The sequence below is a fragment of the Salvelinus namaycush genome, chromosome 18 (assembly GCF_016432855.1).
Source record: "Salvelinus namaycush isolate Seneca chromosome 18, SaNama_1.0, whole genome shotgun sequence".
Classification (NCBI taxonomy): Eukaryota; Metazoa; Chordata; class Actinopteri; order Salmoniformes; family Salmonidae; genus Salvelinus; species Salvelinus namaycush.
In genome coordinates this window covers 4,017,362-4,029,328 of record NC_052324.1, presented here as the reverse complement: position 1 = coordinate 4,029,328, position 11,967 = coordinate 4,017,362, and the positions used below count along the sequence as shown (strand labels likewise).

At 45.6% G+C, this 11,967-nt stretch overlaps 1 pseudogene; it reads left to right on the top strand.

Moving 5' to 3' along the window:
• Positions 1 to 1,862: 1,862 nt before the first annotated feature.
• On the top strand, positions 1,863 to 11,583 carry LOC120063510 (annotated as a pseudogene).
• Positions 11,584 to 11,967: the final 384 nt, after the last annotated feature.

Genomic DNA, 11,967 nt, shown 5'->3' with positions numbered 1-11,967 from the left:
ATACAGTCAATAATACAATAGCGAAAGTCTATATACAGTGTGTGCAAATGAGGTAGGATAAGGGGGGTGAGGCAATAAATAGGCCATAGTGGCGAAATTATTACAGTATGTCAAATTAAACACTGGGGTGATAGATGTGCAGAAGATGAGTGTGCAAGTAGCGGTACTGGGGTGCAAAGGAGCAAAGTAAATAACAATTTTGTGATGAGGTAGTTGGATGGGCTATTTACAGATTGGCTATGTACAGGTACAGTGATCTGTGAGCTGCTCTGACAGCTGGTGCTTAAAGCTAGTGAGGGAGATATGAGTCTCCAGCTTCAGTGATTTTTGCAGTTCGTTCCAGTCATTGGCAGCAGAGAACTGGATGGAAAGGCGGCCGAAGGAGGAATTGGCTTTGGGGGTGACCAGTGAGATATACCTGCTGGAGCGCGTGCTGCGGGTGGGTGCTGCTATGGTGACCAGTGAGCTGAGATAAGGTGGGGCTTTACCTAGCAACGACTTATAGATGACCTGGAGCCAGTGGGTTTGGCGACGGATATGAAGCGAGGGCCAGCCAACGAGAGCATACAGTTCGCAGTGGTGGGTAGTATATGGGGCTTTGGTGACAAAACAGATGGCACTGTGATAGACTGCATCCAATTTGCTGAGTAGAGTGTTGGAGGCTATTTTGTAAATGACATCGTCGAAGTCAAGGATCGGTAGGATAGTCAGTTTTACTAGGTTATGTTTGGCAGCATGAGTGAAGGATGCTTTGTTGCGGAATAGGAAGCCGATTCTAGATTTAATTTTGGGTTGGAGATGCTTAATGTGAGTCTGGAAGGAGAGTTTACAGTCTAACCAGACACCTAGGTATTTGAAGTTGTCCACATATTCTAAGTCAGAACCGTCCAGAGTAGTGATGCTGGACGGATGGGTAAGTGTACGATCGGTTGGTGTACCAAGGGAATACCCCAAGGCTCATTCCTAGGCCCCACGCTCTTCAATTTACATCATCAACATAGCTCAGGCTTTAGGAAGCTCTCTCATTCATTTATGTGCAGATGTAAGTCTTATACTCAGCTGGCCCCTCCCCGGATTTTGTGTTAAACGCTCGACAACAAAGCTTTCTTAGTGTTCAACAAGCTTTCTCTGCCCTTAACTTGTTCTGAACACCACCAAAATAAAAGTAATGTGGTTTGGTAAGAAGAATGCCTCTCTCCCCACCGGTGTGAGTACTACCTCCTGAGGGTTTAGAGCTTGAGGTAGTCACCTAATACAAGTACTTAGGAGTATGGCTAGACGGTACACTGTCCTTCTCTCAGCACATATCAAAGCTGCAGGCTTAAGTTAAATCTAGACTTGGTTTCCTCTATCGTAATCGCTCCTCTTTGACCCCAGCTGCCAAACTAACTCTGATTCAGATGACTTCGTAAGTATACATCTATGGAAGATGGAAACAACTTCTTATGTGAGCACATGCAGATTTTCACTGACCTTCTTCAGCTCCATGGTTGGGGTATGCTTGGCATAGCAAGCGCACTCAGATATTCTATACTGAATTCTATGTTAACATATTGTTTAATGGCTCAATCAGTGGAGGCTGCTCATAATAATGTCCAGAATAGAGTAAATGGAATGGTATCAAACACATGGTTTTCATGCGTTTGATACCATTCCATTCACTCCATTCCAGCCATTACACTCCATTCAAGACAGTATTGTGAGCTGTCCTCCTCTCAGCAGCCTCCACTGATCTCAATAAAAAGGTCAGCCATACCATAGATGTTTTACACTGTAGCCTAGCCAGTAAATCAGGCGGAACTACCACCAATAGTCTATCCTATTCTGTGCTTTGCAGCACGGGAAGGAGACTCGGCTGCAACATGTATTTGAGGAGGATCTCATTCTGGGCAGTGATCGGACAGATGCTACTCAGGAAGCTCCCGCTACAGACACTGGTAGGATAAGGAAACATACATACTATAACCGTCACTTTGCTCTTGTGTCCCATCTCATTCAGTGTAATAAACATGTCATTGTGTGTTTGTTTTTCACCTGCATCCTCCTGCCAGCCAGGCTTCTCTGCCCGCTTCTTCCTGGTAGTGGTAGAGTTTACCCAGACTGGCAGGTCCCTCCTGCATATGTGACATCTGCAACTGGCAGCTCTCCCAATCATTATGGGTGTGTACCAACAACTACACTCAAGGATTAATTTATATCTTAAAGCGTTGTGTGCAAGTCAGCTAGCTTTAACTTGGCTACCAATTTTTGGCTCCCATCTGTTTTTGTGTGTCCTTACAGACGAGACCAGCGGTCCACCTGAGAGGGCAAATGTAACCTCATCAACTCTGAATTGCCCCTTTAACTTTGACATGTTCACTTCCCCTGCGGCCCAGAAGAACAAGCCTTGCACATCCAACTTGCAGTGCCTGCCGCCTCACCCTGACCATTCACAGGCTGTACAGTTAGGAGCTGGCTCTTCCAGACGATGTGAAAGTGATCAACATCACGCCTTCAGCAGGTAAGAGAGAGCACTGAACCACAGTCACACTGCCCTTCACTCCTGTATAACGGGGCAGTCCAGTTTGTTCCTCCATGGGAATGTAATCAACTACCAAGGCATTGGCTAATTCTATTGAACAGAACCAGTTACACTGAAATTGGATTAGTGTGGGGGGTGGTCTTAATTGCTAGGCTGGTGTTTTAACTGTATATTTCCGGGTTCATATAGCCCAAGTCAATTGTATTGAGTTTTTGTACGAGCTTACCCATGAAGTGTGGCTAAACTAACTACCTAATTATTGTTCTTGTTTCAGGTCATCTGAGCGCATCCTCCCTGCAGCCGGCCGGTGGCTCTCCGTATCTCCTGGCCACGTTCTGTTCAGACGTGAAGGTGAGGTTCTGGAGATGCAGGGCGGCTGCAGTGGAACCAGACGGCCAACACCTGGGATGAGTGGCCTCTGCTGGTGGAAGAGGGGCTGGGCAACAGCTGTGCCGTTACTGTGCTGGGCACACCAGTAGAGCTCAGCTGTTGTCACACCAGCCGCATCGCAGTGGCCTACCGACACAACCCTAGCCCTCACCTAACCCTAACCACCTAAGCCATAACCCTCAGCCGGGTGTCAGAGAACCACTGGTCCACGTAGGGATATTCCAGTGTGAGTCCACAGGAAGCTCCCACTGGGTGCTAGAGCAGACCCTCGTCCTGGATGCCACGACTCCCACAGACAACAACATGGAGAGTGGTACCAAGAAGCTGAATCTGCAGAATAATAATCTTTACATCTACCTGCCCAGCGATGACTGCCAGGGGACCTCTGGTAAGAGTCTGGTCCACCTGGACTGGGTCTCCAGGGAAGACGGCTCCCACATTCTCACTGCGGGGATTGGTTCCAAAATCTACATGTACGGCCTGCTCTCCGGTAAACCTCCCGAGCTGGGACTGTCTGAGGGCCACAGGGAGTAGAGCTCCTCCCATCTGGTCCCACTGCGCTCCGCGAACCTTGTCTCCTCCGTGGAGGGCTCCCTTCCCATCCCCGCCTCCCTGTCCTGGGTGAAGGACAGCATCCTGGTGGTGGGCATGGACTGCAAGATGCATGTGTACTCCCAGTGGCAGCCTCCTGCCCTGGCCAAGTCCACGGCTCCCAACACCACCACGACAGAAATGGGCAGCGCCCATGACCAGCCTGGCCCAGAAACTGAGTGGTAAGAGGACAGCTTATGACCTGCCTGCAGAGATGGAGGACTAGGGCTGTTTGAGGCAGCGCACCACCTGTTCCCAACGCTGCCCCAATACCACCCGATGCAGCTGCTGGAGCTCATGGACCTGGGGAAGGTCCGGCGGGCCAAGGCCATCCTCTCCCACCTGGCCAAGTGCATCGCTGGAGAGATCGTGGCCCTCGAAGACGATGACACCAACCAGGAGAAGCGTCTCCGCTTCCGCACCATCAGCACCGGCGGCAGCACCACCAGGGACCCCAAGCCCTTCAGCAAAGGTGAGAGTTACTCAGAGATTGAGTCCATCACTCCACTGCCCTTGTGCACGCTGCTGGCGGCCGACGAGGACTGCTCTCCCAAGCCCAAAGACAAGGTGGCCAGCTTGAGTGGCCACGGGTCCAGTCAGAGGGACGCCTACGATGAACTTTTCCAGAGCAGCGGGGTGTGTGTGGAGGACCTGGAGCCCATGAACAGTGACCAGGAGGATGGCGGTGCTAAGGTCATAGACCAGTCATAGTACCACCTTCTTTGGGCCCGAGCATGCCCAAGTCCTATCCAGCCACCTGCTCCACTCCAGCCTGCCGGGTCTGACCCGCATGGAGCAGATGTCAAAGGCCTTGCCAACACCACCACAAGCACCGGCATCAGGGCGAGTGCACAAACTGCCCTCCACAGTCCTTCTCCAAATAAATGTTGTTTTATGGACTAATATAAACCATATCTCAAAGGGCTGTATTTGTTTTACTCTGGTAGAAGGCCTGTGAGGAGAAGTATTGTAGATGGTAATGTTCTTTTCATTGACTAGGTGGAGAAACTTTGGATGAGTGCGGTCGGAAGTTCCTGCTGACCACCCTGCTCATCGCGCCCAGCTGCTCCGACAAGGTAGGCAAGGCTGAACTCAACAGTATAGAATACAGCACAGTGGGTTTGATTCCTGCATGGGCCACCTATACTGATTTAGCCAATTTATTGTGGGGTTTCCCCTTGACATGGTCAAATAAACTAAAAAGACTTTAAAAAAACATTTTCATGAACCATGAGTCAGATTGACTCCAGATTTGGTATATAGACTCAATGAATTGGCCTCTAATTAATTTGAGAATGGTTAGATGCGGCATTAAAAGTCTGCCACGCTACACCACTAGATGGCACCGTATCACACCAGGGCTATAAGAACTGACCCGATGGACATGGGGCCATGAAGTTTGGTATGTAAACCTTATGTATAGCTCCTTAGAACATAATTTCCCAAACTCTGCCCTGGGGAACCCAAGGGGTGCAGGTTTTGTTTTTTGCCCTTGCGCCAGTGGTGGAAAAAGTACCCAATTGTCATGCTTGAGTAAAAGTAAAGATACCTTAATCAAATCAAATTGTATTTGTCACATACACATGGTTAGCAGATGTTAATGCAAGTGTAGTGAAATGCTTGTGCATCTAGTTCCGACAATGCAGTAATAACCAACGAGTAATCTAACCTAACAATTCCACAACTACTACCTTATACACACAAGTGTAAAGGGATAAAGAATATGTACATAAAGATATATGAATGAGTGATGGTACAGAAGGGCATAGGCAAGATGCAGTAGATGGTATCGAGTACAGTATATACATATGAGATGAGTAATGTAGGGTATGTAAACATAAAAGTGCATAGTTTAAAGTGGCTAGTGATACATGTATTACATAAAGATGGCAAGATGCAGTGGATGATATAGAGTACAGTATATACATATACATTATATGGAGTGGCATTGTATAAAGTGGCTAGTGATACATTTTTGATCAATTTCCATTATTAAAGTGAGCTGGAGTTGAGTCAGTATGTTGGCAGCAGCCACTCGATGTTAGTGGTGGCTGTTTAACAGTCTGATGGCCAAGAGATAGAAGCTGTTTTTCAGTCTCTCGGTCCCTGCTTTGATGCACCTGTACTGACCTCGCCTTCTGGATGATAGCAGGGTAAACAGGCAGTGGCTCGGGTGGTTGTTGTCCTTGATGATCTTTATGGCCTTCCTGTGACATCGGGTGGTGTAGGTGTCCTGGAGGGCAGGTAGTTTGCCCCCAGTGATGCGTTGTGCAGACCTCACTACTCTCTGGAGAGCCTTACGGTTGTGGGCGGAGCAGTTGCCGTACCAGGCGGTGATACAGCCCGACAGGATGCTCTCGATTGTGCGTCTGTAGAAGTTTGTGAGTGCTTTTGGTGACAAGCCGAATTTCTTCAGCCTCCTGAGGTTGAAGAGGCACTGCTGCGCCTTCTTCACAACGCTGTCTGTGTGGGTGGACCAATTCAGTTTGTCCGTGATGTGTACGCCGAGGAACTTAAAACTTACTACCCTCTCCACTACTGTCCCGTCGATATGGATAGTGGGGTGCTCCCTCTGCTGTTTCCTGAAGTCCACAATCATCTCCTTTGTTTTGTTGACGTTGAGTGTGAGGTTATTTTCCTGACACCACACTCCGAGGGCCCTTAATAGAAAATGACTGAAGTGAGTCACCCAATAAAATACTACTTGAGTAAAAGTCTAAAAATATTTGGTTTTAAATATACTTAAGTATCGAAAGTTAAAGTAAATAATTTCAAATTCCTTATATTAAGCAAACCAGACAGCATAATTTTCTTTTTTTTCAAATTTACAGATAGCCAGGAGCACACTCCAACATCCTTTACAAATGCAACATGTGTTTAGTGAGTCTGCCAGATCAGAGGCAGTATGGATGTTCTGTTGATAAGTGCGTGAATTGGACCATTTCTGTCCTGCTAAGCATTCAAAATGTAACAAGTACTTTTGGGTGCCAGGGAAAATGTATGGAGTAAAAAGTACATTATTTATAAGTTGTCAAAAATATAGATACTCCAAAAAACTACTGAAGTACTTTACAACACTGCCTAGCACTACACAGCTGATTCAAATAATGAACACATCACGCTTTGATTATCTGAATCATCTGTGTAGTGCTAGGGTAAAAACCTAAATATGCACCCCTTGAGGTCCCCAGGACCAAGTTTGGGAAATGCTGCCTTAGAGGCTATGTGAATATAAAGTTACTGCAACCCATAGAGAATTATAGAGCCTCTTGCGGCCTGTATTAGCATGGGCAGTGCCATTGAGGGCTTCAACCATTTTAATGTAGTCAACTGGGTGGGACTTCCAACTTCATTGGAGTCATATCCAACCGGGTCATCAGGAGGGATCAGCCAGTCAGTCGTGAGGAAGAAAATTGTCTACTTCAAAATGGAGATTGCTTCAAAGGTGCGGCCCATGCGCACAGACGCCACAATGGGATCTGTATAGGGATGCTTATTTTTATTTATTTGTATTAGCTGAAATCACTTTGGATAAATGACCATAATATTAGTATTATATGATCAAGTTTCAAAGTTTTTTCGTCACGTGCACCGGATACGACGGGTGTACAACAGTACAGTGAAATTCTTACCTTGAGAGCTCTTTCCAACAATACAGTGATAATTACAATAGCAAATTGAATACAAAAAAATAAAATAATAAAAACCACACAAGAACAACAATGAGAGGTAAAGAAACATGAGAATGCAAGTATATACAGGTCAGTACCTTATTCGATGTGCAGGGGAACTGGAGAAGTTGTGGTGGGTATATAAATACAATGGCAAGAAAAAGTACTGTAGTTACTGGTAGTAGGATATACATGTATAAAGGGCTGAAAAAGTGACTGATAGCAGGAATATATAAATACTTATGGTAATATACTAATGGTATTTGTGTGTGTGTGTGTGTGTGTGTGTGTGTGTGTAAGTAAGTAAGTAAGTAACAGGAGTAATAGTGACCAGTAGCAGGATAAATCAAACAACCGTAGCTCCTGTGGCCTGGTGCTGTGTAGACTTTTGTGATGATGGATTGTCTGATAACCTGTATTTGGTTCTCCAGGCTTGTCCACCTGTCAATACGCCTGGGCTTTCCACTCTGAGGCTGAGGAGGAGCTTCTCAACATGCTGCCTGCCCTGCAGAAGGGAGGCCCCACATGACCTGAACTACACGCCATGGGCGTGGGCTGGTGGCTCAGGAGCACCAATAAACTCCGGTGGTATATTGAAAAGGTGAGCCCAAGTGCTTTCAGAAAGTATTCACACCCCTTGACATTTTCCACATTTTGTTCCAGCCTGAATTTAAAATGGATTAAATTGAAAGTATGTGTCACTGGCCTACACATAATACCCCATAATGTTAAAGTGGAATTATGTTTTTTAAATGTTACAAATTAATTTAAAATGAAAAGCTGAACTGTGTTGAGTCAGTAAGTATTCAACCCTGTGTTATGACAAGCCTAAATAAGTTGAAGTTAAAATTTGCTTAAGTCAAATAAGTTGCATGCACTCACTCTGTGTGCAATGGTGTTTAACGTGATTTTTGAATGACTACCTCATCTCTGTACCCCACACATACAATTATCTGTAAGATCCCTCAGTCGAGCACCCACAAAGACCAGGGAGCTTTTCCAACCACAAAGACCAGGGAGCTTTTCCAACCACAAAGACCAGGGAGCTTTTCCAATGCCTCGCAATGAAGGGCACCTATTGGTAGATGGGTAAAAATAAAAAAGCAGACATTGAATATCCCTTTGAGCATGGTAAAATTATGAATTACTCGTTAGATGGTGTATCAAAACACCCAGTCATGACAAAGATACAGGCGTCCTTCCTAAATCAGCTGCCGGAGAAGAAGGAAACCGTTCAGGGATTTCACCATGAGGCCAATGGTGACTTAAACTTAAAACAGTTAGCGTTTAATGGCTGTGATTGGAGAGAACTGAGGATTGATCAACAACATTGTAGTTACTCCACAATACTAACCTAAATGAGAGTGGAAAGAAGGAAGCCTGTACAGAATAAAAAATATTCCAAAAACATCCATCCTGTTTGCAATAAGGCACTAAAGTAAAACTGCAAAGAAATTAACTTTATGTCCTGAATAAAAAGCATTATGTTTGGGGCAAATCAAACACATCACTGAGTACCACTCTTTGTATTTTCAAGCATGGTGTTGGCTGCATCATGTTATGGGTATGCTTGTCATCGGCAAGGACTATGGAGTTTTTTAGGATAAAAATAAAGGGAATAGAGCTAAGCGCAGGCAAAATCCTAGAGGAAAACCTGGTTCAGTCTGTTTTCCAACAAACACTGGGAGACATTCACTTTTCAGCAGGTAAATAACCTAAAACACAAGGCCAAATATATAAACTGCAGTTGCTTACTAAGACAGCATTGAATGTTCTTGAGCGGCCTAGTTTTGAATTAAATCGGTTTGAATATCTATGGCAAGACTTAAATGGCTGTCTTGCAATGATCAACAACCAACTTGACAGAGCTTGAAGAATTGTGAAAACATTAATGTGCAAATATTGTACTATCCAGGTGTGCAAAGCTCTGACTTACCCAGAAAGACTCACAGCTGTAATCGCTGCTCAGGTGTGAATACCTATGTAAATGAGAGATTTCTGTATTTAATTTTCAATACATTTGCAGAAATGTCTAAGAGCATGTTTTCAATTAGTAATTATGTGTGTGTGTGTGTGTGTGTGTGTGTGTGTGTGTGTGTGTGTGTGTGTGTGTGTGTGTGTGTGTGTGTGTGTGTGTGTGTGTGTGTGTGTGTGTGTGTGTGTGTGTGTGTGTGTGTGTGTGTGTGTGTGTGCGTGTGTGTGTGTGTGCGTGTACGTGTGTGCGTGTGCGTGTACGTGTGTGCATGTGCGTGTGCGCGTGTGTGTGTATGTGTGTGTGTGAGAGAAAAAAAATGAAATCCATTTTGAAATCAGGCTGTAAAACAGCAAAATGTGGAATAAGTCAAGGGGTTTGAATACTTTCTGAAGGCATTGTACATCTTTATATATGTAATTATTGATTGATTGTCCTACTTTTATATCTCAAAGAATAAGGCAAACTCCGGTTTTGCTGCACTACTGAATTCAGTATTGTAAATGAGCGTGTGTGTGGTATGACCTATATACTAATGTTTTTTTATACCTCTGTTATTCATCAGGCAGCAAAAGCATATTTTTAAAGGCAGAACGATCCTCTGGACGGCGCCATATTCTATCTCGCTATGTAAAAGAAAGCGGTGGTCTGGAGACTGTTCAGGTAATGTCTTTGAGAAGATCTTGAATATCATTCCCCAAAACTCCTGACAAGATTGGAACAATTCTTTCACATTATAGAAAGTCAGTCTAATGACAACTTGTGTTGTTCCGTCAAGGTCTAAGAAGAATGTCAAAATGACAGCTTTCTTCAGCAACAACTCAAGTGAGGACCGGTGGAGGAAGGTTGCTTTAAAGAACGCCTTCTCTCTGCTTTAAAGAATGCCTTCTCTCTGCTGGGGAAGCAGCGCTTCCAGTACTCTGCATCCTTCCTCCTACTGGCAGGCTCCCTCAAGGGTGCTGTGGAGGTAAACATGTCCTCATATCACTGTAAGCAGATAGATAGTGTGCCACCTTTTTCATACAAAGATTTTCAGGAGAGAGGTTACCTACTTTAATTTTGTACTTTTTTTTCTTCTTAAATAATAAATTATAAAGGTGTTTTTGAGCATTTTATGCAAATTATGTCTGGCCAGGCCAAGGGTAGAGGTGACCTTGTTGGATATTCCTGATATTCCTGGAGGTATTTTCCTGTTCTGCTACTGCAATTGCTTTCAACACTAATGCTGGGTGGGGGTTGGCTTGCCTTGTTCAGGTTTGCCTGGAAAAGATGCAGGACCTGCAGCTTGCCCTGGTGATCTCCCGGCTATACGAGTCTGAGTTTGAGACGTTCTCCACCTACAAGCACATCCTGCAGAAGCACATGTGAGGAGGCTGTTCAGCCTACGCTCACATGCAGGCCGGCTGCCCTATGCTGGCCCTGGAGGTCCTCCAAAATGCCCAAAGTCCTCAAAAGATCCATGGGACAGCGACAAGGAGGAGAAGGACGATGATTATGAACCAAAGGGCTTGAACATGAAAACACCAGCACTAATACTTGAACATGAAAACACCAGCACTAATAACAGCAGCAGTGTCCTCCAGGACGCCGTCTCTCAGTTGACGGAGACACCACTAGAAGAGGACGACATACTCATGCCCTCAGGGGACATCCTGGCCACTCAACTCAAGTTCAGCGCCCGCCTGAAGATCCTGACCACAGAACTACGGACGCTGTCCACGGGGTACGAGCTGGACAGGGGGAAGCTGCGCTACCAGCTGTGCCAGTGGCTGAAGAGGGAGGTGGTTGCCCTGCAGAGGTGCTGCAGCTACAAGCCCTGCCTGCTGGAGCTGGCGCAGGGCATGGCAGGACCAGGGAGAGAGGAGGCCCAGAAGTCCAACACACTCGCAGATACTGGCTCCAGAGCAACCAGCCTCTCCTGCACATGTTCCTCAGCTACTGCAGCCTGCACGGCTCCCACGGGGAGGCTTGGCTTCTGTGCGCATGGAGCTCATCCTGCTACTGCAGGAGTTCCAACAGGTACAGCACACACAATGTATGTTGTAATTCCTACACATAGGCTACATGTTGTTAATCGTATCATAAATAGAAACAAATTGATGCCATATCTGCGTACTAGTATCTGCATATCTGCAAACCCTTCAAACAAAAAACTATGAACACAACTAAGAAAAATGCTCTTGCATCTCGGTACTTGACAGCAAGTGTCAGAGGAGGGATAGGAAGCGTAACTACACAAACACTAAAGCAAAGAACCATAACAAAACGAAAGTGTGTTGTTTAGTCTGAGGTTGGTGTTTGCCTTAAAGTAGCAAACCGTGGTTTCCAGCGGGTGGCTGTGGTTTCATGTAGCTGATAGGTGCCATCAATGACATCTCCAGTGTGTGGCTGTGTGACAGGCGGGGCAGATTCTGATTCTCAGCTCTCTTCCCTTCTGAGAGGCATCGTCCTACTTTTAGGGAGATTTGGAGAAATATGATTTGCGTCACAGACACCAGGAACACACACACCGCTCTCCTCTGAAGCCTTCGTAACATCAGATGCATGACAGGAACTCCTCTGACTCGACTGTCTGAGATGACTTACTTTTTGTTTGACATCAAAGCAGCAAGTCTCTGATCTGACGCGTGAACCGCAGTGTGGTAGCCAGCATGGAATTTATGCAATTTTTATTTCCAAGCTTAACTTGAGAGTTGTTTATGATGTTCATTCAGTTTATGTATTTTCTTTGTGTGTGTGTGTGTGTGTGTGTGTGTGTGTGTGTGTGTGTGTGTGTGTGTGTGTGTGTGTGTGTGTGTGTGTGTGTGTGTGTGTGTGTGTGT